The sequence below is a fragment of the Adiantum capillus-veneris genome, chromosome 10 (genome assembly GCF_014529385.1).
Source record: "Adiantum capillus-veneris isolate H3 chromosome 10, ASM1452938v2, whole genome shotgun sequence".
Taxonomy (NCBI): domain Eukaryota; kingdom Viridiplantae; phylum Streptophyta; class Polypodiopsida; order Polypodiales; family Pteridaceae; genus Adiantum; species Adiantum capillus-veneris.
Genome location: NC_140940.1, coordinates 73167600 through 73193569, shown reverse-complemented (window position 1 = coordinate 73193569; position 25970 = coordinate 73167600). Strand labels below are relative to the sequence as shown.

The window sequence follows — 25970 nt, the reverse complement described above, 5'->3', positions numbered from 1 at the left end:
TCATTGAGAGCGGACCGTGCACTTAGCGGAGCGAACCGTGCACTTAGCGGCCGGCCAATCGACGTGAGGTGGGAAAAAGCAACCTTGGTGTGAGCGCAAGGCCGCCAAGGGGTGCACCCGCAGAAAAGAGCAGAACTCGGGTAAAGAGAAGATCCTTCTCTAACACAAATTGCAAGCGAAAGAAGAACCTCAAGACCCGCAAGAACTCAAGAACCCCAAGAACCAAGACACCCAAGAACCCAAGTTCCTCGTGAACTTAAGAACTCAAGAACCCACAAGAACCCACGACTTCAGAATGATCATCACTCGAAGCGGAATGGATACTTCGCTTGGAGGTGATGAGCATGAGAGAGATGAAGAAAAATTTTCCCCACCAGGAGGTTTTTCCGACCCTTCCCCATCTATGACAAAGATTGCACTAACTCCTATGGAGGAGTTGAAGCAGTTGTTTATGGAAAGACAGTTAGAACGCGAAGAAAGAAAAGCAGAAAGAAAGGCCTACGAAGAACAAAGGGCAGCCATAGAGCGTAAGCACGAGCAAGCACGCTCGGAAGCCAAAGAAATACAAGCCAAATTTGATCATGAGAACAAAGCCCTTAAAGAAAAGAGCGACCAACACATGAAAGAATTCTTGCGACTCTTTTCTCAAGTTCAGGCACAGATGCAAGAGATTCGGAAAAGGAGACTCTCTCAGTCTCTTCTTCTCCAACGCATGATACACAAGATTTGCATGATTATGTGAAGCATGATGATGATTGATTGACAATGATAAGCACAATGATTTGCATGATGATAAGAGTGACAAGCATGATGATTTGGATGATAAAGACAAGCATGATGATTTGCATGATCAAGATGTGATTTCTCACAAGAATGATGATTTGCATAATGAAGATGTGATTTCTCACGAGCATGATGATTTGCATGAAGATGAAGTGATTGTTCACAAGGATGTTGTGTTAGTTGATGCTTTTTCTAGCGAAGCTAACCTCGTTGCAAATTCGGTCAATCACAAAGGATCGATCTTGGCTTTCGAGCCTAGGTCAAAAGAACCTACTCAGGAAGAACCCCTTCAGGAAGGACCGATCTTGGCTCTCGAGCCTAGGTCAACAAAACCCTCACAGGGAGTATTATGTGTTCGCATGATTGATACGCACGCATTGTTCGAGTGTTTCAGTCGTGATCGTTTCCTGTATTTTAGTCAGCCACTTTATGTGATCCCTTTTCCTAGGCATGACATATTGTATGTTGAGCACGTTTCACTCATGGATGAACACGAACGTATGCAGATCTTTCATGAAAAGCTGAAAAGTATGCATTCAAGGAAGTCACATTCCATGTCTCTTCCTTGGCACGACACAGTTGTAGCAAGAGCACATGAAAGTATGAGCACCAAGCATGGGCATTTCTCTTGCGAATTGCCACAGTTGATTGCTCTAGATCATAAGAGAAAGATTCGATCTCATTGTTTGCATGTGTTTGATGAACGGGTTGTCACTCCGTCTCTATGTTTATCTACAATGCATACACAGTCTTTAGAGAAGACAAGATTTTTTCCCTTCACTTTACATGGAATGGGTATGTTCATGGTTTTGTGTTGAAAATGGTTTCAGGAATTTTCAGCCATGGAGATTCTTGAAGAAGAAAGAAGCAGGTCTCTAGACGAAGTTGAAGCAAAGAAGGAGCCACAAAAGACTGTCGCTTTCGGCGCGGCCCAAAGAAGCAAGCGTTGCAGACCTTTATGAAGTTCAAGTACCGCACGACCCACACATCAGAGTGGGCGAGCGAAGAGTCCCTTCCACGATCCCGGATGCTATTGGCGATCTCCCTCGACGCCATACAGTTCGGTATCAGTACCTCACTTTGAAAAGGAGGGGATGTCACGTGACACATCCAACCCTATGTGTCCGTGGACAAGCTACAGCATGATCAGGGTTCAGTCAGTCCAGTCAGTCTAGATTTAGAAGTGACCTGCCACTTTTGTGAGTCTATTCGTAGACCGTGCATGCCCAGTCACTTAACATAGATGCATATCCTCTGGTTGCACACAGCATGATCATCAGTATTCCCTTCAGAATCCATCAGATTCAGTCAGGGGAATTTTCCAATGCATTTAGCCTATTTTCCCTATTTTTGACATTCTTCACTTATTATTTTTAAGTGACTTCCCAACAAAAGTAGATAGGGCAATTTTGCTAAGAAAATATATAAGCAAACCCAAGTTAGCACTTTCTGGCAGAAGAGGCAACAGGAGCACATGCTCAACAGGCACCTTCTCAGCAAAACCCTGCAAGAACCCCTTGGCGTTTTGATCTCCCCATCCTCACTACACCCGCAAGCACCTAGCGTTTTCTGTCCTAGCAGTTTCCCGCATCAGCAGTACCTGATTCGCCTTGGCGTTTCCAGTCCCTGCATCATCGCCATATTCAGCACCCTGGCGTTTTTCTCCCATGATCGCCAGCCCCCCAGATTGTTATCAGATTTTACTAACGCTAGCAAGGGCCAGTAGCGTTTTTGGTTTTCAGCCAACCCTCAGCAGAAGCAGATCAGCGTTTTGGTTTTCAGTCAATGCCACATCAGAACAATAGCGTTTCAGCCTTATGGAACAGCAATAGAATCAGCCCAAGTTGGTTGCAGAAGAACCCCCATTTTCAGCCATAGAAAACGCAGCCAAAACAGTCATTTTCAGCCATCGAAACAGTCCCGAAATTCAGCAGTTAGAAAACCACAGATTTCAGCCCTAGAGTCGTCGTCGTCATCACCGTCGTCATCATCGGCATAGTCCTAAGTTGCATCAGTCCATTGCATCACCATTGTACCAGATTGTGCAATCATAAGTAGACCACTCTCACCGACGAGAGTGGGGCCTTCGGAGGAGGGTTTTACAACGTCTCTGGTGTCGTATCTCTCTTCTCTCTCTATCTCTCAGTCTCATACACTTGCACGCACAGTGTCCATTCACTTTGTTTGTGGTCACAGCATTCTCTCATTAAGAACGGAAGGCCCTCCCTTCCATAAGAACAAAAGGAACCTTGAGCACAGTTCGGAGCACTCATCTTGAGCAAAGCGCAAACATTCATTCCGCTGTCACAAAGTGATGACGTGGCTACGGACAGCAAAAACCCTAATTTCTGCCAAAAACCCTAAAATTCCTGCAAACCCTAATTTTCAGAAATCGCGGAGGCTCTTTTTTTTTAAAAAAAATTTTGTAACAGACTTGGATACTCCAAGTTAAAAATCAACCGCGACAGCACCAAATAACCACTTCAAAACAATTCACAGATCACAATAGATTTGCACTGGCCCGGCGGAGTTCCGTGCCTAGAGATATTGGCCCCAAAGACTGGCGCCCCTTTCGGTATTTCTTTTTATATTAATCAGATCAAAGTACAAGAGAGTGGCTAGGGTTTCACTCTCAGACTCTGCGTCCAGATGCCTTGAGAAGTGAGGCCCTCACCACTAATTTAAAGATTACAAGGGATGCCCAAAAGCAGAGCCCCAAAAGCTTCAAATCAAAAGCAATTGCTCTCTCTCCCACAGAGAGTCAAAACTTGAAAGCAAAAGCATTCTCTCTCTCTTTCTCATATTGTAGAGAAAAAGCAAAATTTGCGTCGCTCATCATTTTCAACAAAAAAAAAACCAAAAATTAGGGTTTCTGGCAAAAATTAGGGTTTGCAAGAATTTTAGGGTTTCTGGCATAAATTAGGGTTTCTGTTGTCCGTAGCCACGTCATCACTTTGTGACATACCCCCCTCTTGAAAGCATTGTAATCGACCGCGATTACGCCTGCAAAACCGACAAAAGCCATAAACCGTCTTAGCAGACACAAACTGTTAGTACCTACGTACTAGGAACACACATCTAGCACATGTACAAAATCGACAGTCACATCACACGACATCACAGGACATCACATGAGATTCAACATTCATTCGGATCTTAGACCATGATTTATCGGCAATGTAGCTACCAATCACATCTAGGTCCAATCGGGACCTCATCGATGTCCGATTGACTAACCCCTATTGCAACCATGTCTATTCGAGATCAATCAGACCAAAATGCTGCAGTCATTTCGTTTGTCAGTTCCTGCACTCACAAGAAGTCAAGAACAAATCAATCTCATTATCAGGAATTCCATTTCATAAAGTCATCCAGCACAATACTGTCAGCTCTTAGTATCCATGAAGCTCAAAGAGACATCAGTGACTTTTTTATCAAAATCGAGGCATCTGTTGACAAAGGAGCGGAGTAACTCCCCTCTTGTGCATCCCACTGCACCAGATCTTCGGCCAAGCTGAGTTTCTGGGTTCCGTTTGGAGTAGACTATGCTAAACCAAAACATCGAAGTAAAGTTTCACAATCCGAGGAGTATCAGCTAGGTCCTCCTCCTCCATCCACTTCGCATCAAATGCAGGAAAGTTCTTGAACTAAACCAAGAACCGCCTTCGGACTTTACCTTTCTTCGTATCGTTATGTGCCAAAATCTGTTCAGGAACAAGGATCTCCTCGTTTTCTTCCATTTCGGGTTGCTCATCAGGCTCCCCATCATCAGGCACATCACCCTTAACAGGGTTCAAGAGACTCACATGCAATGCATTATGAATCCTCCAAGTATCTGGCAGTTTCAATCGAAAGGAGACATCATTTATCTTGTCAGTGATCTGGAAAGGTCCGTAGTATCGCATACTAAGCTTTGGAAAAAGCCTCTCCTTTCCCTTTTTCTTTCGTAGGCGTGCCTTCTCAAAACGTAAGAGCGCCAAATCATCCTCCTTCAATTTCAAGTCGCGACAATGGCGATCCGCTGCCTTTTTCTGTCGTTCTTGAGACTCCTGCAAAGTCTCGCAAACCTTGGCAAAAGCCGTATCCAAATCTCGCGAATATCCAAATCCGCTTCAAATATCTAATCTTTCGTGCTCAGGAAGGATGGAACCTTCGCAGCACTTTCAACAATCTCACATGGCGTCTTCCCCGTCGAAGAGTGTATCGTGTTACTGTAGGCAAATTCCACCAAAGATAGGTTCTTTTCCCATTGAGTCTTCTGATCTGAGATACAAGACTTCAATAAATCTAAAATCACTGAATTGGCAATCTCAAATTGCCGGTCAGTCTGCAAGTGGAACGATGACGAGAACTGCAACTGCGTGCCAATGTTCTTCCAAATTGCCTTCCAAAACAAACTCATAAATCTGGGGTCTCTGTCTGAGACAATCATCTAATACGTGCCATGTAATCGGAAAATCATCGTGATCATTTTGTGTTCTCGGGAGATCAAAAATGAAATCCATTGAGCAACTGCGCACAAACTCTTCCACGTCCTTTTTGAGTCTCGGCCCAAAGAAGTATCTCTCTACCCCCTTCATGGTGGTAGCAATGCCGCAGTGACCCGTAAAAGGTGGACAGTGGCATTCAGTCATAACCTTATCCCTCAATGGCTGTGTAACGCACAACATAGTCTTTTTCATCGAGTAGCCTTCCCGAAGGGAGTATCAAGCTATTGTCTCCCCATCCCGTATCCGTGTGAAAATATCTGCAAAATCTGTATCTGTGGCATATTGATCGACCATATCCTCGAAGCTCCTATGATGTATCGCGGAAACAGCCAGAACCAACGGTTTCCGAGACAAAGCATCTGCCACCACATTCTTCTGTCCCTGCACATGGACAATCTAGAAGTGGAACTGTGACAAGATGTTCGCCCACCACATCTGCTTTTCCGAAAGCTGCTTCTGTGACAAGAAGTAGCGCAAACTCTAATGGTCTGTAAAGACAATAAAATCCGCTCCGAGTAGGTAATGCCGCCACTGAGTAAGAGCATGGATAACCGCCAAAAGCTCTTTCTCATAAATCTGTGATGTCATCTCCGGCCTAGAGAACAAACGGTTCTCGTAGGCTATGACATGGCCTTCTTGCATCAAGACTGCACCCAGACTACGACCACAAGCATCACAATACACTTCAAATGACTTTTGCAAGTCCGGCAAAGTCAAAATAGGTCCCGTAGTCAATTTCTCTTTCAATGTCCGAAAGGCAGTCACCTCTGTGGGTCCCCACGAAAAAGGTACTCCTTTCTGTGTCAAGGTATGCAAAGAGGAAGCAACCTCTGCAAACTTTCGTATGAACCGCCTGTAGTACGAACACAGTCCCAAGAAGCTTCTAACTTCATGGACATTCCTCAAATCGGGCCAATCACGAATAGTCTCTATCTTGGCCGGGTCCATTTTCACTCCTGCTGCTGCTAACACAATGTGTCCCAAAAAGTGTATCTCTGGTAGGAACTTCTTTGCATTAATCACTAACGTGTGATCTCGTAATGCCTGAAAGACTTGAAGAAGATGATCTCTGTGTTCTGTCTCATTCTTGGAGAAAACAATGATGTCGTCAAAGAAAGTGCCAACAAATAGCCTGTACTCTCGAAAAATCCTGTCCATCATCCGGTTAAATGTCGCAGGAGCATTGGTTAAGCCAAAAGGCATCACCAAAAACTCAAATAACCCAAAAGTCGTCCGAAAAGCTGTCTTGTAGACATCTCCTGGCGCTATCTTGATCTGATGATATCCACTCTTCAAGTAAATGCTGCTAAAGCACGAGGATCCTTGTAACTTGTCAAGTATATCATCGATCCTAGGAATCGGAAATCTGTTCTTGATGGTGATTTTGTTGAGAGTGCTATAATCGATGCACATTCTCCAAGATCCGTCTTTCTTCAAAACCAACAACACCGGAGAGCAATACGGTGAAGTACTAGGCTGGACAAGACCCTTTTCCAAGAGGTCTTTCACTTGGTTCATAATCTCTTCATTCTATACTCTGCTCACACGATAAGGTGGCCGATTCGGTGACGTGCTTCCAGGTATCAGATCAATGGTATGATCTTCAGGCCCTCTCAAAAGCAATCGGCATGAGCGTGGAGAAAAAAATCTTGGCATTCTTTTCTTCAGGTCAAAACATATTCAACCTTTATCCATCGTTCAGTTCTCCCAAAAGAATGAGTAAGAAAACTGAAGTTCATCGAGTACAATCTCTAAGCCCTTCATTTATCAAAGTCACTTTCTCGGCCCGGTAGTCAACCACGGCGTAGTTCTTGTGGTACCAAGGGATCCTGAGTAGAACGTCACTCGCGTGCCCTGAACACCCCTGTCATTGCAAACAAAGTTTGCCAATGCTTGGTGTAATGGCAACATCCCATCCGGGTGCCAGTCGAACTACCTCTGCCTGTGGCGTCACTCTGTCGGGCGTAATTCCAAATCGAGCCGCCAATTCCAAGTGAAAAGAAGTTGGCCTTGGCTCCTTCAAAAGAGCTTCCTGATCCTTCACTTTGCCCCAAAAGCGGCAAAGTTTGTACTTTCATTCATTAGATTCGGTACAGGTCACACGCCATGTGGTACCAGTTCTGCTTTTCTATCTGCCTTTTCTGCCACATTCCTCAGCTGCTCTCGAACTCTCAGACCTGTAGTCGTCTTTATCATTCTGTTCTTTTTGTGCCTTATTAGTGCACTTCGTGAGATATGTCCATGTTCCCCGCATCAAAAGCACTTCCCCCCCCTGATGAAGCGAGCTCTCTCCTCAGGAGTAAGCTTGGGTCGTGCATCCTTTCTCCCGAAGATGGTTCCAAGCAGCTCGTATATCTCATTCATATTCTTGCGTCAACCAAGAAGAAATAAAAAGCTTTTTAAATTTCAGCCATTTAACTGGCGCAGTCTTGTTTAAAAGAAGCGTGGACCACCAAGTACGAGCATTCCTTTTAAAGTAAGAGGCAGCTCTCCGAATCTTGGAGTGCTCTGAATAGCGTCCTTTCGCGAAAGCGATGTCAAACTGCTGTATAAAAGACAAAGCCTTCGAAGCATCTGAGTATCCTGAAAAAGTATCAAACTTGATCGAGTGGCCACCTTCCTTAAACTCTCGAACTTTCTTGCTTTTATTTTCGAGAAAGTCATACTGGTTAGCTTTGTAAAAATTCTTCTTGTTCGCATAAAAGTTTCTGTCATCGGAATCTGAGTTGTTTGTACACGAGTCCTTAGTAGAACTGTCAGTCTCTGGGCGAGATGTAGCCTTCTTTGCCTTTTTCTTGCCCTTTCCGAAGCTTTGTTTCTTGCTTCGCTTTTTTGCTTTTTCTGTCTTCTTCGCTCGAGTCTGAAGAGCTAGACGAATTGTCAGAAGAAGAAGAAGAACTGGGTACTCCTTCAAATCGAACACGCTTCTTCTGTTTCTTTGCCTTGTCAAAAGTCGACTGACGACCCAAATAACCTGGAAAGTCAGTGCTTTTCTTCTGCTTTTTGTCGTGCTTTTTGGCTTTCTTTTGCGCGTCAAAAAACTGAGCAATCCGTGCATCAACCACGTTCTCCAGTTCCTTCTCCGTATATTTCTTGGAGGCAGAAGGTTTCTTGAGAGCGGGTTTCGGGAGTGGTGTTGTGGTTCTCTGCCACTCCGTTTGTACCTCTTCCAAAGAGGTCTGGTTCATATATTTTGCCATATTCGGGTCCCTGGCAAAATTGAGCATCATCTTTGTTGACGCTCCATCTCTCGCTGCTCCGCATGAGTAGACCGAGGCGGGCCATACTCTCTGTCTGAATCTTCGTTGTGATCCCAGCCCGCATCTCCAGATGCAGAGAGTCGACTGATCCTTGCGTGAAGCCATAGGTGCCGCGGGAAAAAAAAAATTGGGGATCGGATTTCTCGTAGAAGAGAAATCGGCCGTGCTCTGATACCACTGTAACAGACTTGGACACTTCAAGTCAAAAATCAACCGCGACAGCACCAAATAACCACTTCAAAACAATTCACAGATCACAATAGATTTGCACTGGCCCGGCGGAGTTCCGTGCCTAGAGATATTGGCCCCAAAGACTGGCGCCCCTTTCGGTATTTCTTTTTATATTAATCTAATCAAAGTACAAGAGAGTGGCTAGGGTTTCACTCTCAGACTCTACGTCCAGATGCCCTGAGAAGTGAGGCCCTCACTAATTTAAAGATTACAAGGGATGCCCAAAAGCAGAGCCCCAAAAGCTTCAAATCAAAAGCAATTGCTCTCTCTCTCCCACAGAGAGTCAAAACTTGAAAGCAAAAGCATTCTCTCTCTCTTTCTCATATTGTAGAGAAAAAGCAAAATTTGCGTCGCTCATCATTTTCAAAAAATAAAAAAATAAAAAAAATTAAATAGCCTCCGCGATTTCTGAAAATTAGGGTTTCTGACAGAAATTAGGGTTTGCGGGAATTTTAGGGTTTTTGTTGTCCGTAGCCACGTCATCACTTTGTGACACGCTGCATCTAACATATCATGGCTTGCCAATCCTTGTCACAAGATAGGTAAGCTGAGCTTAATACTTAAATACATTATACCCATAATCTCTACTTGTAACTTCCTAAGTCCTGACACATGTTTGCTTCGGTTTTTTGCAGTTGAGATGATGTCCTAGCTCTTGTAGAGAGTCGATGGGAGTTTATGAGTCATCCCATTCATGGGATGGCTGCAATACTCTATCCTTTCTACAAGACCCCAGAGTTGTTTCATGAGAGTAGTCTCTTGGCCCTGAAGGACGAGTACATCAACCGCATGTTTAGCATTGAGGAGCAGTTGCAGATAGATGCGGAGATGAGCAGTTTCATGAATAACTCGGGGCCGTCATTCACATGAGCAGTGGTGCTACGTCCAGAGGCCACCAAGCTTCCTCTCACAATGGTGGCAAAACTATAGTAGACAGGGCCTTTCACGTCTCACTACTATTGCTCTACGCTTGCTCTCACAGGTATGATTTTGACACACAGAGGTCACTGTTGATTGACTTCAAGTTTCATGGTATTGATGCTACCATTGCACTTGCCATTGTAGGATTGCTCAGCAGGCGCTTGTGAGCGCAATTGGAGTACCTACTCCTTGATTCATACGAAAATCCGCAATCGGCTTAGCACTTCACAGCTAGAAGCTAGTATATTGTAGGGCCAACATGAGGCTTGTACGTTCCTACCATGCTTTGGGGACACTCAAGCAGGTTTGTTGAGCTTTGTTCTCATTGCTCAATGTAGTATTAGTATGTATAATGTTGTATACAAGTCAGTGGTCACAGTTGTTTATACTTTGAAGTTTGAATGTTGAATAGGCTGACCCTACAAAAGTGAAGCTGATGGATGATCCGACTACAGCGACGCTGGATCAACAGATTCGGAACGAGCTGGAGGATATTCTTTGCATGTTCCACAAGGAGTTGGAGAGTGTGGATAGGCATGTGACTAGATCACGCGCACGTGCTTACTGTATTCCACTCCGTGAGAGACTTGCAGATCCAGGGATTGCACGGCGGTAGATGACTCACAAGGGAAAATTGCCTATTCGTACACCTCGGCGACGTGCGAATGAGGCAGTTCCTCTCATTCATACTCAGGAGGAGGAGGAGGATTTTGATCCAGACTTGCAGGCACCTTGCCTTGCAATCGTAGAGCCAGAGTATGATGAGGAGGGCAATGTCTTGACTAATGGAGACATGCCTTCTTCAGTTTCCTCATCCTCTACCTCTAATGATGAGTTTTGAGGTCACCATTTGCTAGACATTTTAGTTCATTTGATGTATGCTCTTTTAGGAGCTATCTTGACTATTGACTCCACATTTGTGATTTGTGACTTGTAGCTGAGTCCCGACAACTGTTGTCAGTTGTGACATTCACATTAGTATGGACTCTGTTTGTTAAATGTTCATTGTCTTGTGACTGTCCAGTTGTCTTAACTCATAATTGTCTTGCTCTTTTGATGTCATGACTCATGATAGCAGTCTATAAGTGATGAGTCTAATAGGTAAACACGTACACCGTACAAGTTCAAACTTCAGTGCCCGCATGCGCATATCGCACGTCATGTATGCGATCCTTGAGTCTCTAGCTGCTGTATATAGAATTTAGACATAATCAAAGTGTAAAACATCAAATTGACAAATTCTATAGCTTTGTCTCTGAAACTGAGAGTTATTTTTGTGGTTTCTATTCTTTTTTACCAATGCCACGTATTTTTCCGTACATAAAAAATTTACCCATACGAAACTACGTACAGTACGTACTTCCACGTATCGTACAACACGTATGGTTCCACCTTGCCACAAAGTGATGGCGTGTCTTCTTTTCATACAACTAAACGAATGTTAGCTGCTAACATTGAATTTTGTACAATCATCCAGAGATGACATAGCATTGTGGTCTCTCCAAGCAAAGGAAAGTTGTTCTATGTTTGCTTGATTAGTGAAAGTATAAAGAAATGCTTCCGGGGTTCCTACCTTAGGGAGCCAAGGCATCTTTGATAGAAACTCCCCGACTCCTCTCACAGATACAACTTACACAGTAGCGAGTACTTGCGATATTGCTTTTGGGCATATATGTATGCTCATTTTGTCTAGCAGGCAGCTTGCATGGTTTGATGTCTAGCTTGTGCAGCATGGCTTTGTGACTCAGGAGTAGTCGCTTGGCTACTACCAGCACTTTCGGAGGCTGCACTTGTTGTATGAGGGGCAACACATATCCATTCTTGCCAACAGACAGCGCACGTTGAACATGTTGTATTCCACATTGCATGATCTTGACCCCCAACCCCGAGGCTTGTCTTTGTCACAGTATGCAACATTACTTTGTGAATTAGTTGAAACGCTAGATGCACACATGGTTTAAGTGCTTAGTGCTACTCCATTCTCGACGTCTGATACATTGGTTGAGATATGGTCAGAGTTACTGCACACTTTGTGCAATAGGTGGAATATAGCAGCTGCCTATTCTAGGACAACATGAGAGCGTCAGAGAGTCTTTCTCATGTGGTGGGCTCACACTTCAGTTTCTTGGATCAGGGAAACCTTACATGGCAATATGCACCTCCCCAGTGGTTCATCTTACATTCCTCGTATATGCTTCCTGATGGTACTGTTAAAAAAACAAAGACTGAGGCAGGGTACAAACGCAACGGAGGAAGAGATGGAAAAATGGGTGTGCTGCTACGATGGCATGCACCCCGTAGCAACAAAGGACCTTTTTTTTCACATCGAACACAGCATGTGCAAACCCAACCCTAACACCACCCCCCCCCCCCCCCCCCCCCCAAACACCCCGCCAATACCGCAATGACTGCATACAGCACCCATCATTCGCTGATTAAAAGAAATTAGCATTTGCGTACCTCAGCCTGTTGTGAAAAATGGTGGAAGCTCGAAGATGGTGCAGGATAGCCCGCTTCTCGGTCCAAGCCCAACCGTTTTCTGGCAGTAGCTTCTCTCCTCTGTTAGCAACACTTGTCTAAGTAAAAGTCCTCCTCTCTCCCTCTCTCTCTCTCTCTCTCTCCCCCCAAGGATTTTATCTACTCTTTCCCAAAAATTCACGTATCATAGCAATGAGAAACAGACGCACCTGTTATGTGGAAGGACTAGGCTGACCTGTGGATTCTGGCATGCAGATCACGACCTCTCTCTGTTCTACAAATGAGGATTCAAGTTCAAAACGTGCCGGCCCTGCCGGATCAGGTTGAGTAGTTCTTGCGCGGAAGGAGGAATGGCGACAATTAAGAAATACTTTATCTTTTTTAGTTTTTTATGCATTTCTAAGGCTGAAGGCATTCCTCTGCTTAAGAAATCCACCAAAGAGCTCGCTCTCTCTCTCTCTCTAATTAGCTTTGGTCTTCACGTCTAGGTCATATCCCACTCAATGACCCAGTGAGGTGATTATCATCCTCTCGAGGGCTATATAAGCCCTAATTGTACCATCACTCGTTTTCCCATTATGGATTGTTATTAACATTATTATCATGCTTTGTTATCTTCTTTCACTTTACTATTAGAATTATAACATGGTAACATAAGAGAACTATGATAGGTTTATGGGTTTTATTCTATATGTGTAACACTTCTTGTCTATTGGATGTTTAGGTGGCATGGAATCATGTGGTAGCATGTGGAAAAGACATCTAAAGGGTGTAGGTACCCATGAAGGGAATTTCTAAAGGGTGTGGACTCACCTAAACTTAGTAAAAAGGTTTTTAAAGTAGCTTAAAAGAGCACCCACTAATTCACAAGTGGATTTGCATTGATTTGAAGCTTCTTTTATGATGTCAGATGAGATTCTTACACTAGCTCTATATAATAGGCTTTTTTGCACCCACTTTGGATCAATATAGTTATCAAGTTCGTGTCTACACTCTGCTCAAATCTCTAGTGTAATTAAGTGTTAATTATTGTGTTGATACCATGAATGGTTCTCTGTTTTATCCTCCCTCTAGCCTGTCTATCCACTCTAATGCTTGACGATGCGCATGATGACACATGTTTGTAGATCATGATATTTGAGAATGTGCTCGGGGTTGGAGGTTCGATGAAATCAACCAAAAGTCGTCCCTATGCAAGCATTCACGTAAACGACTAACGTGAAAAATCAGATGAATAAAAGAGTACATAGGTAAAGATAGTGTGTAAGCCATGTCTCTAGCTTGCTTGAGTAACTTAAAGGCCCACAACATCTCGGAGATAATTTAGGTGTTCGCCAAGTTTTCAGACTTTTTGCATGTTTTGGCACATGCAAAAATACATCTTCTCCTTCCATGAAGGTTACTTGCTGACGTTTCTCATCGCCATACTTTTTATATCTATCATGTGCTTGTTTGTCAAACATTTTGACGAGTAAGTTTTAGCATAGCCGTGTGATCTTGGAGAAAATCCTTGACCTGCTGAAGTTTCTCAGTTGCCAACCCCACCGTAACGAGTGATCTAGGTTGAAAACCATACATAAGCATGAAATGACTAAAATCAGTCATCACATGAACCTCATCGGTTGCATGGGAAGCCCTAGAGAAGATTTTGGAAGTAGGAGAAAGAAAAGTAGGGTAAGCTTGAAGAAGGATCTTTACAAGCTAAAAATGGGGCATGACAAGGATATCACAAACCTTGTCAACCACCTTAAAGCATGACCTGCACACAGCTTGTCTACGCGAACTATGCCGTACTAGAGGAGGATAAGATTGTCATCTTAATAGGAGCCTTACCATCTAGCTTTGACCAAATAATAGCCATTATTGAGAAGGACCCAACACCCAATTCACGGAATGTGATCAACAATTTATACTCTCAGGAGAAGAAGTAGAGGAGGAATTCAACTTCAAGGGGAGGAGCATTTGCAGTTAGTTCTAGCAATAAAACTTGTTTCAAGTGTGGCAAAGAGGGACATATAGCCAAAGATTGCCTAGCATCAAAGACAATTTTTGTGGGAAGAAGAGCCATTACAAGTTCTTCAAGAAAGACAAAGGTAGCAATCTAAAGTCCAAAAGATCAGTCTGTCAAGCTGAAAGAAGAAAAAGAAGAAGACGACGATAGCCTTCCAGTCTCTTGGGACTACGACTATGATGGAATTCTCCGGGGTTTTTTTTTTGCCTTACCTCTTAGTGTATTTTGTTGGAGATAGCTCGTGTTAGCTTGGTCTTGGGATTTATACATCTCTTTAATGGGAGGTGTGTAGTGTCTCTTGGATTAGAGATGTTCTTTGCTCCTGAGTTGGAGTGTGTCAAGAGTTGTCAGGTTTCACATTCTAAACCCTAAGGGGAGGGTTGTTAGGTTAATGGGGTTTATCCTATGCGTGTGCATATGAGGGGGAATTTATAGAGGGTATGGACTCACTTAAACTTGGTGAAAGGGTTCTTAAGAGGCATTTCTAGAGGGTATGGACTCACCTACACTTCGTAAATAGGTTCCTAAAGTGGCCTAAAAGAGCACCCACAATTCACAAGTGGATTCGTGTTAATTTGAAACTTCTTATGATGTCATGTATGATGCCAGATGAGTTGCCTACACCAGCTCTAAATAATGAGTCTCTTTGTACTCACTTTGAAACAATTTAGTTTTGGAGTTGTGTCTACACTCTACTCTTATCCCTGGTGCATAATTAAACGTTAATTATTATGCTAAATCCATGAATGTTTCTCTATTTTATCCTCCTTAATCTCCACGTACTTGGCCAGGTTAAGTTATGCATTATCATTTAGAAACTTGTAGTCAACCCAATTAGTCAATTTCACTAATTCTCTACTTCATTAGTTAAGCTCTATAGTGAATTAATGACCATTGAGTGGCATGTAATCTTAACTAGGTCAATGGCTCATTATGACAATGGATAAGCTCCCCAATTTGTGGTTAGTCCAAGAGAGATTCTTTCATTCCATCTCTACATTTTAGGAGAGAATTTCTCCCCAATCATCCCCTCTTTTTGGAAAAAGGAATGATTCCCTAACTTCTTTTTTTCTTTCATACTCTTTGTAAATTATTAACCTTATACAAAAAAAGGTTAGCATTCAAGTTCTCATTGCCATGCTTCAAGAAAACTAAACTTTTGGCTCGAGCTCATAACTCAAGCGCCCGAGTGGGCTATATCACCCTCTAAGGGCTCTATTCACGAGCTTTCATGACTAGCATTTGCTTGTATCAATCACTAACATCATTTGCACCCAACTAGCGGTTCTACCACCTTCCAGCCTCAAGAGACTTAGCCAAAGGCTAGTCACCATATACAAGTGTAGTGTGGCCCATGGTCTCCTGGAAGCTGCTTATGGTAGCACTCAACCGCATAGAATAGCTTATGATAGTGCTCTCGGCTCATTTTTCGACCTACAATTGTCGTGTACGATAGGCCAAAATTAGCCTCGTACGACAATGGTGTAGTGCCATCCTACAAGAGCTCATAAGCTCTTCCCCTTTGTTATCATCACGAGAACCTCTCAAGATCATTATCGTCTTCTCTAATCAGGGATCATTCTCATTTTTAGAGAGAATTAAAATCTTTATTTTAGCTCTAAAAAGAGCTTGTTTACACCTCTTCAAATGAGGTTCCTTGTTATGTCGCCTAAGGATTGCCTCATGTACGCAACAAAAGCTAAAAGCAGCTCATCTATATATAGATACCAACATTCTTCTAAACTCAAACCTAGGAGGAAATCAACAAAAGATTGAAGCTATGGAGCAAGAGTAACATGAAACCATAGCTAGCATACCTACCATGGAACTTGAAACGTTGATATTATGACTTAGCCATAAGGTTGACCTTGGTCCATTACTAGTATCTCATATGGAGTTATATGGCATTGGTGTTAGGTAAAGGCAGTGTGCCTCACCGTGCTTTGTCCTGTTCGCCGGCCAGTGTCCGGCCGTCCACATTTATCTCCTTATTCTTTATACATACAAAGAATAAGGAGCTCTCACTAATTCTCACATTATGCTTATACAGTGAGATTTGGGAGCTCCACCTCAAATCCTGTGTTGTTCTCTCTCTCTCTCTCTCTCTCTCTCTCTCTCTCTCTCTCTCTCTCTCTCTCTCTCTCTCTCTCTCTCTCTCTCTCTCTCTCTCTCTCTCTCTCTCTCTCTCTCGCACCGCATTCGCGCACTCACAATTGGTATCAAAGCTTTGGCCCGACGCGTGTGACGGCTTCCTGACGAGATGGAAGCGATAGAGCTCGGCTATGGCGGCTTGAGCTCGGCGGTGGTGGATACGGCTTGATAGTGTCAGATCTCAGCTTAGGCATGTATATTCAGCCAGTGTATATAGCAAGCCATTGCTGAATTTTGCAAAAAAAGAGCAGGAACAAGAAGTGTTGCTGCTCGTTTTGTTGTTTTTGGCTCCTGAAACAAATTTTTTTGCAGCTCGTTTTTGTTGTTTTTGGCTCCCGAAACAATGTTTTTTTGCATATCTCCGTTACACAGACTCGGATGGATATGATCCAAGAGTTTAGGTTGGGGTTTTGGCACATTCCAGACACGATTGTGATGTCCATTTTCTGAAATTCTTCTTTGAATTACAGCAGGTGCAACAACAACAAGTTTATGCTGCATTTTTGGACCGAAACGGAGGTTTTTGGCATATCTCTCACACCCGACTCGGGCACATGTGATCCAGGAGTTTATCCTAAGGTTTTGGCACGTTCTAGAGGTATTGGTCGTATCCAAATTTGAAATTGCACTGAATTTTTTGCAGCAGCCTGTCATCAATCTTGACATATCAAGGTTTTGCAGTTTGATTCCTACAATGTAGACAGTGATGCGGTTTGTATCTTTGGCTATGTATGGCACACTGTGGTGCTATTTGAGAGAGAATTCACCTTGCTTTGTGTATGTAAAATGATGCTTTGGGATGTGACTTTCGGATTGTTCACATCCAGATGCGGTTTCATGCGCATTGTTTAATTGTGTGGGGTATTTCAGAGAGTAATTTTAGCATGGTTTTGTGCAGTTTCTTGCTATGTATGCATTATGCGGATACAATTTGAGCTAGCCATAGCTCACAGGTAGCAGGTTTACAGGTTTGTAGTGTTTTTTGGATAGGTACACGTCCATAGAGCTACTCAGTCAAGAGTGAGCCAGTTTGCCAAGCTTTTGGCATTGCATGTAGATCATTTGTGGATTTTGCTACTGAGACACTGTCTATTGTCATGCGTATTTGGTGAGATTTTTTGACTTTTTTCTCAGTTTCCAAGGAAAACTCCGTCGAATTTTTTTCTGGATTTCTCACCATGGTTTATGCGTAGTCGCAGTTTGCTCTCTAATGGTTTAGTGATCGAGTTGACTCCCACTCTGGCAATTATCTGCAATTTTTTGGCTTGCGGTTTGTGTTGAGTTTTAACTCATTTTGCAAAGGAAATTTTGTTCCTTTTCCCCATCTTCTCGCCATAAAAGTTTGCAGTAGTGATATATTCCCACTTTGACAGTGATCCAGTGCGTTTTGAGCTAGTTTTCTCTCTACTTGCGTATATGGTTATGCGCTTTACGCTCGGTTGAGCAGTTTGTCCCAGTTTATGCTTGCAGAGTTTGCAGATTTTGGAGTTGTTTTAAACATATGTGAGCATCGATTTTGATGCGATTGATCATGCTTTTGAGCATTGTGTAGTGGTCGAGTTACCTCCCACTTTGTTTGCCATAGTTTTGGCATGGATATAGAGATGCTTCAGGTTAGAGGCGCTTCTCGCTCACGATCGCGACGACTGACATGTTGGCACTGCGACCACAATGGGCATATTAGGCACCGTTGCTTTAGGTGTATGAGGCAGCGAAAGAGGCAGATGCATGGTGCTACTATGAGGACAGATGCTAGAGAGTATGCATGTGACGAACATGTCACTTTTGAGTCTAGCTTGCCTTCGGAGTACTTTGTGTCTTGGGATAGCACATTGTCTACGCATTTTCTACTAGAAGAGCATCCAGTTTTTCACGTGATGCCACATCGTGATTTGTTTTGCTCTTTCTCTAGTGGGAGACCTAGTTGTGTGCAGTTTGCTGATGGTTCAACATATGACATAGAGGGTGCTGGAGATGTATGCATGTCTTTACCTAGCGGTGCATTGCTTATGCCACGAGATGTACGTTATGTACCAGGACTCAGCCAGAATCTCATTTCAGTGCGTCAATTGTTTGCAGAGCAGTGGATATTGTCTATTGCTTGGAGACCAATCATTCAGATGCATAGGGGATCACTGGTGATAGCCAGAGATGCTAGGAGTTGTCTGGTATACCCTTTGTGACACACGAGGTGGTGTAGTATCTGTGTATTTGCAGCCATGTTTGGAGCGAGAGACAAGGCATGTCTCTTTTGTGGATGTGCTACATGGAGAGCAGGTTATGCATTTGTCTTGTGGTGACATTCACACAAACAGTGGTATCTTTGGGGATGCACAGCTTGGTGAGTTCATCAGTTGAGGTGACATTAGTCAAGCCAGAGACCGGTGCATTGTTCTATGATGTGTCTGATACGTTGGAGGGGGATTGTGTCCTTCAGATAGCTGTGTGTGATTGCAGTGGTGCCGATTTTTTGGTTTTGCAGTCATTCTCAGCAGATATGCCTTTGCCAGACGATGCTGACATGGTGATGCATAGTCAGGTGGTTCCTGATGAGGATGCATATGGCACTGAGGTTGCTGATAGGGATAGGTTGGCACACATAGTGCATGTTTCATCGGCTTTCAGGTCTCTCATGTCTGACCTTTTGGTATAGAGACCTGATCTTGCTTATGCGATTGGTGCATTTGTAGTGGGAGTTGTTAGTCATGCGATGACTGAGACTGGCATTGTGCATTGTGGAGCCATGCAGGTCGTCACTCGATACCTGCTTCAGGAGTGTCATCGTAGCTCTAGCCCTAGTGGTATGCATGTTGCAGCTACACTAGAGTAGTTACAAATGAACTCATATGTTTGGAGTGAGCTAGTAGGTATAGGTTGAGAGCCGTCTTCTCTCACCTCTTGTATATACTAGTTGTAGGCTAGTCTTTTGGCCACTTATCGACACACAGCCTTTAGTGGGAGAATGTTCGATAAAGGCGGTATGCCTCACCGTGCTTTGCCATGTTTGCCGGCCAGTGTCCGACCGCCCACATTTATCTCCTTATTCTTTATACATACAAAGAATAAGGAGCTCTCACTCGTTCTCACATTATGCTCATACAATGAGATTTGGGAGCTCCACCCCACATCTTGTGTTGTTCTCTCTCTCCCCCCTTCTCACTCTTCACATACGCACCGCATTCGCGCACTCACAATTGGAGTCTCTGAGCTTGACTAACAAGCAGGCATCTGATAAAATCATAGGCTCCGAGGAGTAGATTTCTGAATACCCCCCACATGTTGGACAATAGCGTAAAAACCTTAGATAGGAGCCATTAGATCCTGATTTACTTTGAATAAGCATGACATTTGGTTGTTCATCCCATGGTTTTACCTTTGAACTGTATAAGCTATGTCTAGTTGTTTTTTGTGTGAGTTTAGGTACCACCCATACTTTAGGTATGTGGTAAGACCACCCATTGCACTTGCATGCAACGAGTGGTCTTTAGAATGCACTTGCATGCATTCTTTCCTTTCTAAACAATAAAATTTAACCTTACATGCTTTAAGGGGTGAGAAACCATGGCTCTTTTTGTCCAAGGGGGAACCATTATATCACTTTTTTTGAAGGTCACAAACACTCAACCATCAAGAGCTCGTGACGTTGATCCATGTTGGCTTTTGATCAACTATGAGACATGCATGGTGCTTCCTCTACTCATGTTTCTCTTTGTCACCTGTGAAACCTTTCACAATTATGCTAATCCTTATGTACCTTTCATTTGAGCATTCCTTTTCCCACTTTCTGTACCATCCCTTGAATTGGTTTCAGACGTGTGTTGAAGGGGGAGTTGCTAGCCTAGGTCTCTACCTCTTGATGAGGGCCCTCTGTACACTAGAATGCCCCTCATTGATCCAAGCAATGAGATCACTATCATCATCTCTAGGGCTATGTGACCCCTACTCTCATTGTTAATGTACCATCGCCCATTCTCTCATGATGATTTTTATTTAAATTTTCTATCTTGTTGTGTGGTCTTTCTGTGTTTGACTAGTATTCCCTTATCATTGATATAAAGGCATCACAATCTCTCATAAAATCTATCTTCGTGAGATCTTGATGTGGAGACCTCTACATAGGAGCAAGACCAAAGACTTTCCACCCCACCAAAGGAGTCCCATGCATAAATAATCATGGACCAGATTATTCACAAGTTAGGAAATTAACTATGGACTAGGTTATTCACAAGTTAGGAAACTAATTATGCATGTGCTAGACTTGTGGTGTGATGGGTTACATGCTTGTGTGGCCATCACGAGCCTCTTGACATCCCGTGTAGTGTAATGTCTCTAGTTATGGACTCCCACCCCCCAATCTTTACGCACCCACAATATACTTCGTACTCTATCCTTGCATGCCATGTGTGCTCCATGGTCCTGTCACTACAAATGATGTTGTGGGGCTGAAAAGATGATTTACGAATAGAATACATATTGTAACTTGGTCAACATTGAATCAATTAATAGTTAGAAATTAATTGATTTTTGGTTTTTTAATTTTAAAGATTGTGAGAATAATAAAGTTGCTTATCTTGAAAGACGAGTCCAAGAGAGAAGTTAATCATAAAAAGTCCTAATAAATAGGGCTTACACAGATTTTAAAGGAATTTTGTGAGCATAATGAATTTGCTTGTATTGAAAGACCACATCACCTTTAGATGAGTGCCAATTTTTTTATGTGATCTCCGCTTGTGAAGCATGTAGGTAAAGTATAGGTACATCATGCGCTATAGAGACTAATTTTGTGATCATGAATGGGGGTCATGGCACCTTGGGTGACTCTAAACTCTTGCTTGTAAGATGATTTTTCTTAGAATAAAATGTGATGGATTTTTTCTCTAACCTTGAGAAAAGATACGCCTTGATTGTAAGCCTCAAATGTTGTGGTGGAAAAAACTACGTGTAGAGAGAGGAGCATTAAGAATTTTTTGAAATGAGCAAGTGATGCCAAGAGGAGTGACCTATCGGGGAGAGCCCAAGGGGATGAGCTAGTTAGAAGCATGCTTTTTTTAGTGTATGCCTCTAAATATGGTTGTGTACATGCTCTATCACTATAATCAATGAGGAGGGCTTAACAGAGCTTAGAGATGACTGAGTTACAGAGGTCAGACTGCTTGTGGACTCTCCATCTAGCTTGATCCCTTCAATATTCACGATAAAAAAGAGGGTCACTACATTGAAACATTCAAGGCAAGACCATCCAAAAGCCCTTATTCCTTGGACTTCGCTACATGTGCTACTCTTGGCTTGATTCTTTGAATCACATTTGGAAGAAGGTTGTTGCATCTTCCCACAATGCATACAAAACTTGTTGATGAATTGGTCCTTTTGAAACAACCTACCCTGCCACATACATAACACTTCTTAACATGATTAAATGATGATTCATAGATGTATAATGCAAATAAAACTCCTTCCCTTGAAAGCGTGCCCCTCTCTCATGCTTTCTCTCTTCCATTTATAGTGAGTTGAGCACATAATGGAGATGGCCTTTTAACTTTGAAAGTAGCAAAAATTAGAGAAAGTACTTTTGTGAAATTACTTTATGAGCATAGCGGGTGAACTTAATTGATGGTATCAACATAAAAATAGCATTTACTTAACTTGGCATGAACAATACTTTTGCAAGAGAGAGAGTTTCGAGAACATGACAACAGTTGAGGACCGGATTTATGTGGAGCCGGTCCCCCCTCCAATAGGCATTTGTATTATAGTTTCTCCCATCAAGAGAGACTTGGTACAATACAATTTTTGTGTTCCTTGTGACCTAGGTGATGCAATGAAGATGTAAAGCTTCATGCAACACGAGCATAACATAAACTTTGTGGAAAGCATTAACTATCCCAAGCCTCAGTCCCAAGACCTCAAACATCTTCGAAGGTGGAGAGAGCTAGCAGGGAATGAGGGTAGGAAAGAGGAAGAAGAAACATTTCATAGGAGAAAGAATTAGCTCATCACTTATCATCACTCTTCTTGCTAGCATACATAATAGCATAGTAATGAAGATGGAGAAGATGGCAAGCTTAAGCGTTGAAGCATGGCTCTTGGTTGGATTTGCATTCCATAGCCAAGAGTGTTGTATAGGGTCCCAACTTCTCTACTAGCATGAAGAAGGAGATGGATTTCTTGCACTTTGCACTTCACACAATGAGAGTGTATGTGAGAGAGTATACCCCTCAAGCAACCCCCTAGCTTGCTTTGGTCGAACCCCCCCCCCCCCCCCCCTCCCCCTCGTAGCTCATTCTTGAATATCATTGGACCTCTCTAGGCCTAGTCAATCACATGCAAGGGCATATCAAGCAACAAGGGTAGCCTTGGGACAAGTGTCCCCTTTCCCCTTTGAGAGAGAGGACTTGACAAATGCTAAAACAATTAATTAAATCTACTTAATTATCATTGGACCGCTTGGGAGGCCAACCAATAGGCTTTGGACATTCCTCGAGGGTAACCTAGCTAGGGGCTTGACATGTGTCCCACTTGCCTCTTGTCCAAGGGGTGCGCTTTGGAGAGAGAGTGGTCAAGAAACCACCCCCCTTACTTGCATGGCTCGCCCCCTCTTTGTAGGGATATGATTTGAGTTTTGTGACACCGCAAGCCCGTTAACCTTAGGCCCAGTCCTCACAAGCTCGGTCCTTAAGCCCTTCAAGCTTGGGCTGGGTTCCCACCTCAAGTACAACCCTAGCATCTCAAGCATGACAAGCACCTCAAGCATCTCAATCATCAAGCATCTCAAGCATCACAGTCATCAGGCACGACAAGCACCTCAATCTTGGGCCGGCTTCCCACCTCAAGCACAATCCTAGCTTACCTAAGGTCAAAGGACTTTTAACACTAACTATTGGAGGTATTTAATGAAGCTAACCCTAAGGTCTTTAAGCTCCATTGGTTAGCCTTTCTCTTTGACAGACCATCTCTCATTTGGGCCTCTTTAACATTGGTCCCGTGTTGAGATAGATCTGTAAGCACGTCTATATCCTAGCCCTTGTTCCCATTTATTCTACCATATTAAATGATCAACTTAGTATGAGAAAATCATTTGGGTTGGTTAGATAATAGATTTTATGACATTACCTCTCTCTTGAAATCATAGTCATCCTTGACTATGAGGTAGAAGAGATAAAGCCTTAGTCATTAGTCAATTTTGCTTAGCGGCCTTTTTATCCTATGACATCTTTCCAATATGGATGACTAATCCATTTGGTGCTTGGGAGACATAGCTGCCGCAAGCATGTCTGTTCGCTAGTCCATTTCATACTCCAAGTAGAGTGACAAATTCTACTTGGTGTTTGAGAGACGTCGTCAGCATAAACATGATTCTAAGCATGTATACTATTTAAATTTGTGCACAATAAAAAGATAACTAGTCTTTTAAGACAAAAACAATTGGTCATTTAAAAGAAATGTGTACATTTCCTTACTCTAATATGGCATTGTAAGCATTGACAAGGTTCATACTATCCTTAAGTTGTATTCCTTGCATCCATCTAGCATCTTCAAAAGGATAATTTTTGAACTTAATATGATACAGTCGGATAATCTTACCATGTCGTAGTACCTTGTCTTCATGCCGAAGGATAGTTTTAGGTTGTAATACCTCTTCTTGGTCTTCGATTTTGAGAGGGTCTTCAATAATTGTTTCACTTGGTGGCTCTCCTTTGTAGGGCTTAAGTAGGCTCACATGATATGCATTGTGTATTAGCCAATGGTTAGGCAACTTGAGTTGATAAGCCATCTCATTGATGGGCTTCAAGATTTGGAAAGGACCATAGTATCTTTTTGCTAACTTAGCATAATACTTTTGATGGCCCATATGAATTTTTCCCGTCGTTTGCCTCAATCGAGCCTTGGGAAGTATGTACAGTATTATTGTAGGCATACTCCAAAAGAGGTAAGTACTCTTCCCATTGTGAGCATTGATCTACTTCGGTAACATAAGTCTTTTGTAGATCGAGTATCGTAAGATTGGCTATATCACTTTGGCCATTTTTTTGTGGATGATAGGCCGAAGAGAAATTCAATCTGGTACCTAGATTTTCAAAGAGACCTTTCCAGAATTTGCTGGTCATTCTAGGATCTCTATTTGACACGATGGATGTTGGTAATCCATGGTGTTTGAAAATCTATGATATGAAGAGAGTTGCCACTTGGTGTGCCTTAATAGTCTTTTTGACATAAATAAAGTGTGCTTGCTTATTAAACATGTTGACTATTGTCCATATTCTCGTATTCCCATGGATAGACTTGGGCAATCTAAAGATGAAATCCATGGATATCACTACAAGAGGCTCTTCATATTAGCGACGCTCACACAGCGACGCTCAATTTTTTTTTTCCTGGCGTCGCTATGAGCGTCGCAAATTTCTTTGTAAATTTGCGACGCTCATAGCGACGCTTATAGCGACGCCGGCTGGGGTAAAAAAATAACCGAGCGCGTCCAAAAACTCAGATCTCAGATCTGAGTTTTTCGGCGCCCTCAAGCAAGGAGCAGGTAACGCTCTCCCTCACTCTCTCTCTCTCTCTCTCTCTCTCTCTCTCTCTCTCTTTTTCTTCTCCACACACACACACACACACACACGAGGAGAGGAAGGAGAGCCAGGTATGCTCCTTCCCTCTCCTCATTCTCATGTTCCCTTCCCCTCTCTCTCTCTCCCTCTCTCTCTCTCTCTCACACACACACATACACACACACATAGTGTTTTTGAGAGAGCGATAGAGAGAGAGAGAGAGAGTACAAACAAAAACAAAAACGCACACACACATACATAAACAAAGAATGCACACACACATTGAGAGAGAAAAAGAGAGAGAGAGCATGCATAAACAAAAAACGCACGCATTGAGAGAGGAAAAGAGAGAGAGAACATGCATAAACAAAAAACGCACACATTGAGAGAGGAAAAGAGAGAGAAAACATGCATACGATCCAAAAAAACGCACACACATTGAGAGAGAAAGAGAGAGAAACTAATTTAACGTCGTAGGAAACTAATTAAAATTAAAAGACCTAAAGATCTAGCCGACGAGGAGTTGAACTCAAGACCTATTATTCAAGAGGGAAATGGCATAATCAATCTATCATACTTGGCATGGGTGATAGAAAAGTTATACCATTTATCTCTTTTTATTGACACACGCGCACACACACAAGAAGAAGAGAGTTATAACGTCGTAGGAAACTATCTTAAAAGACGTTAAAGATTAGGTTATATGTAGACTTACATTAAATTAGATTTAGGTTTATTTTTAACTAGATTTACATTTATTTAAGCTAGATTTAGATTTACGTTATATTAGATTAGATTTAGGTCTCCATAGACTGCGATGCCTGCATGAAGCGGGTGAAGAAAGCCCTCAATGGAATATAGGGTATTGCTGCCTTCACTCATGGTGGGCTCCGTCGATCCAAAAGTACTGGTGAAATGTCTTCAGAAGATAGGGAAGAAGGTGGATCTTCAGGGCGGCAAGAGTCACTACATCCCCGACACAATGACCATCTAGACAACCTCTAGTCATTAGACTTACGTTAAATTAGATTTAGCTTTATGTTTAGTTAGATTTACGTTTATTTACGTTAGATCGAGTCCACGCAAGAATTACTTACGGTTT

At 42.8% G+C, this 25970-nt stretch overlaps 1 protein-coding gene across 3 annotated transcripts in view; it reads right to left on the bottom strand.

Annotated features, from left to right (window-relative positions):
• Positions 1–12605, bottom strand: part of LOC147449060 (vacuolar protein sorting-associated protein 60.2-like) — a 53306-nt gene extending 40701 nt beyond the window's left edge. Inside the window, exons 1-2 of one of the 3 annotated variants that reach the window (XM_086521565.1) lie at positions 12373–12605; positions 12146–12244 (exon numbers count right to left, since the gene is read on the bottom strand). The gene's annotated coding sequence lies outside the window, so the exon portion shown is untranslated. The remainder of the gene's footprint in view (positions 1–12145; positions 12245–12372) is intronic. The other 2 variants (XM_086521563.1, XM_086521564.1) reach the window with 2 other exon arrangements.
• Positions 12606–25970: the final 13365 nt, after the last annotated feature.